This window comes from Frankliniella occidentalis, unplaced genomic scaffold (genome assembly GCF_000697945.3).
Source record: "Frankliniella occidentalis isolate FOCC.00 unplaced genomic scaffold, Focc_3.1 Scaffold251, whole genome shotgun sequence".
Taxonomy (NCBI): Eukaryota; Metazoa; Arthropoda; class Insecta; order Thysanoptera; family Thripidae; genus Frankliniella; species Frankliniella occidentalis.
Genome location: NW_026267377.1, coordinates 165,128 through 168,621, shown reverse-complemented (window position 1 = coordinate 168,621; position 3,494 = coordinate 165,128). Strand labels below are relative to the sequence as shown.

Here is a 3,494-nt window from a genome sequence, read left to right as displayed (position 1 = left end):
TGGGCACTACAGGCACTGGCGCTTCAAAACGAGCTTGAGAGAAACCCCCGAGGGGACGATTAGCGAAACTTTCCTGTTCGCCGTGCGTCGTCGCGCCGTCGTGCACTACGCCGTCGTGAATCCTCGCCGCCCCGGAGAGCGACTGGCGCTGCAGCATGCTCCTCCCAGACTGTGTCCGCGGCCCCCGCACGACAGCCCTCACGAGAAAGAGTGAGTACACCCAGAAAAGTCCGATTTCGGACCAAGCCAAATGTTCTTGACCTTGACCTGTATTTAAATATTGTGCTTCTAAGATGATTTTCATTCATCGAAAATGTCACTGGAGTAGATTTCAATCAAGTAGTTCGATTTTGGAAGGTGTGCAACATTTAAGTATGGAGGTTCAATTCAAGAACATTTTGCTTGATCCAAAACCGCGCTTCCCTGCGTGCAGAACAATGCCGCCGTCTCTTTTCAGGTCGGTATTTCCCAAACTTTCGTCGAGCGTTCGGCGCGGCGCAGGCGGCCGCACTCGAGGAAGCGAGGTGAACCATAACGTTCGGGCCGACTGCAGAACACAGCCCACACACACGCACTCATTGTCACAGAAGCGGGAAAACAAAGCGAGCAGGAGAGTTGTGCGCGCGCGCTGCATGAGTCGGGCGGCCGATCTACTTCTGCTCCGCGACGCTGCGGGGGCCCCATCTCCACTGCTCATGCCCCGCGCCAGCAGCGCCGGATAATGCAAACTTTCAATGCAGCTCTTCTGAAAAAGTAAATGCTCTACTCCCAGTGGGTGGGGGTGGGGCTCAGGTGCGCGCCTCGCTGCCGCCGTGGCCTCTTGATATGCAGCCGCGGTCACGCGAATGAGCGACGCGCACGACTCTTTCCGCTTTGTTTCGCTTGTAAATTGTACATTGTACACCGGCGGCTCGGAGACGCGGCGCTTTGCACGTTACTGCGTTGCAATGCAAAGAGACGTGACAACGACCGACACTCCTCAACGACGGCTCGTGAAACGGAAGGCGGTGATTTAAACAAAAAAGACAACCTTTAGGATTTGGCTGCTTGCTAAGCATTGCGGAAGATTTTTGCAAAGATCGCAATTACTACGAAATCAGGGTCCAATCGTTTGCAAAGGTTTCTACCGCACTGTTATCTTCGAGGGGGAAATCACTTATAAGTGAAGTATACTTGGGAATAGCTTTCGCCATTCGGCCTATTTCGTATGGTATTTCTCCTGTCCTTACGGTTATTTCGTGGCTATTTCAGATTATTTCGGGGCGTTTGGCCACTATTTCACCATCTATTTCGCGTCCATTTCGTGTTTATTTCGCCTAGAGATGGGCGAACAGGCCAGTTCGAATTTGAACGAACTCGAACAAATTTGGTCCAAAAATCTTCGAACGAACACGAACACGAACAAGCATTTTTTTCTTCGAACGAACCGAACCGAACAATGTAATGTTCAAATTCGATCCGAACACGAACAATTATTCCCATTTTTTCTTGCTTACGCGTTATAAAAGCTATCCATTCTGGTTTCCAATAGTTTCATTAACGTGTGTACTTGTAGTTATTTATTAAACTGCCACTGCCCCCTCAATTATACCCATTTCTGAGGTGAATTTCTGACACATATTTCAATTTTGTTCGCCTTCGAACTTCTGTTCGAGTAGTGTCCGAACATTTCGAATTCGAACACCTCATGTTCGTGTTCGAGCGATCACGAACAGCTCGATGTTCGTTCGAGTTCGATCGAATGCGAACATGTTCGCCCATCTCTAATTTCGCCTTTTTGCGCGCAGGCGTGCGACCTAGTTCCAAAGTGATTTTCCCTCTCGGTTATCTTCTGCATGCTTCCTTGATACCCATCGCGCCTCGAGAATAAGTCAGCTTGCGTCGCAAGACGCTTGAGTCTTGACTCTGAATTTGGCTAATAGTAGACATAATAATCCTTCTCTGTGTGCCATGAGTCTGGCTGTCTACCCCGTTCACTTCGTCGCGCGTCTTTGCCACTACTTGTGTTTGGCCACAGCGCCGCACGGCTCAAGCGAGTGAACAAGCATCCGCATGGGGCTGGAATGCTTTGCTTTTACCTTTGCGCACCTTTTAAAGGTTCAACTTAGGGATCATCCAGACAGCACGGCCGTCATTCTCCGTGCGAATAACCTGCCAAGTTCAGCTGATGCAAGCACTCTTAGCGCCTGCTAGGTAGGCAACATCTCGCCTGCCGTGCATGCGTGTACTGCGGGTCGGCCTACCCCCAGTCTCGCAGGCGCCGAGCTCCCGCAATTATTTGCCCAAGGAATCCGAGAAAAACGGATGTACTTTCTGGATGATCTCTTGACATCTTTTTATTTCTAGTGCATCACTATATGGAGCGATGTTCAACGATCGGCAGTTAAATAAATCCTGTCACTTTTACCTCTAGACAGACACATTACTCCGTCGAATCCAGTGGTGTGAGAAGACCGCAAGAGAATTGAGCTGTCCTATTGCATATATACTTGATTGAAGAGCTCATTTTACTGGGTGAAAATATTTCCAACACTTTTAAATGTTCTTCTAAACTTCGGAATTCCAGTCCACTACTCAATCAATAATATTCCGGTAGCTATCATTATAAGAGTTCCCTCTCACTTAAGAAAAGGTGTGCAGCGACAGGTTAACAACGTGAGAGCCGAGCTGCAAAACCCTGGCAGCGAGTGACCCATCCCAGTAGGACAAGGGCGTGACATCACGGAAATGATATTGCATACACTGTTAGATTCCTACAAAGCAACGCTTTGCGGAACTGCGAAGTATTCCGATCCTTCGTAACTACGAAGCATTTACTTTGCAATTACAAAGTGATGCCTTGCAATTGCAAAGCTATGCTTTCCAGCGTGTTTCATTGCTTCGTAGTTACAAAGGATCGAAATACTCAACAGTTCTGCAAATCATTGCTTTGCAGGAATTTAAAAGTGTAGGCCAGGCTCTCCCTTCACAGAGTTTCACACGTTAATTCCCACGTGGCCACACGTATAGCCTCACAGTAGCTCGTGAAAGGCGACCCCCCTGGGACTCAACATGTTAATAAGAATATAAAGTAAGTGCGAACAACAACAACGGCCTCGCAGCAAAAGACAACATTCTCCATACCACTCACCTCTTCTGCGGCGGCAGGCGGGGACGTGAGGTGGTCCGTCGGGTCAGGCTCGGCGAGGGCCGCGCTGCTCGGCGGCACGAGGGGTCGGGGCGCGCGTGCCGTGCCGCGTGTCTGTCGCGGGGCGCCTGTCGCGGCGGGCCGGCCGGGCCGTGTCGCTGTGCTGCTGCTGGCGTGCCCGTCCACTGCCCTCCTACCCGTGTCGGGGGTGTGCACACAGGCAAAGGGGCTCGCAACAAACTGGCGCTACGCTCCGCCGGCAGCGCCTCGACCAGCAGCACCAGCGCGGCAGCAGCGCCGGCGTAGCGGCGTAGCGCCAGAGCGACGGGCCCCGCAGCCGAACAGCGTCGGAAAATGCCGAAGGCCG

General features: G+C 51.3%; 1 protein-coding gene across 3 annotated transcripts in view; it reads right to left on the bottom strand.

The window, feature by feature from the left end:
- LOC113218466 (neurogenic differentiation factor 2-like) overlaps nucleotides 1-3,447 on the bottom strand; it is a 104,254-nt gene extending 100,807 nt beyond the window's left edge. For all 3 annotated transcript variants that reach the window (XM_052273159.1, XM_052273161.1, XM_052273160.1), the window contains exon 1: nucleotides 3,131-3,447. The gene's annotated coding sequence lies outside the window, so the exon portion shown is untranslated. The remainder of the gene's footprint in view (nucleotides 1-3,130) is intronic.
- Nucleotides 3,448-3,494: the final 47 nt, after the last annotated feature.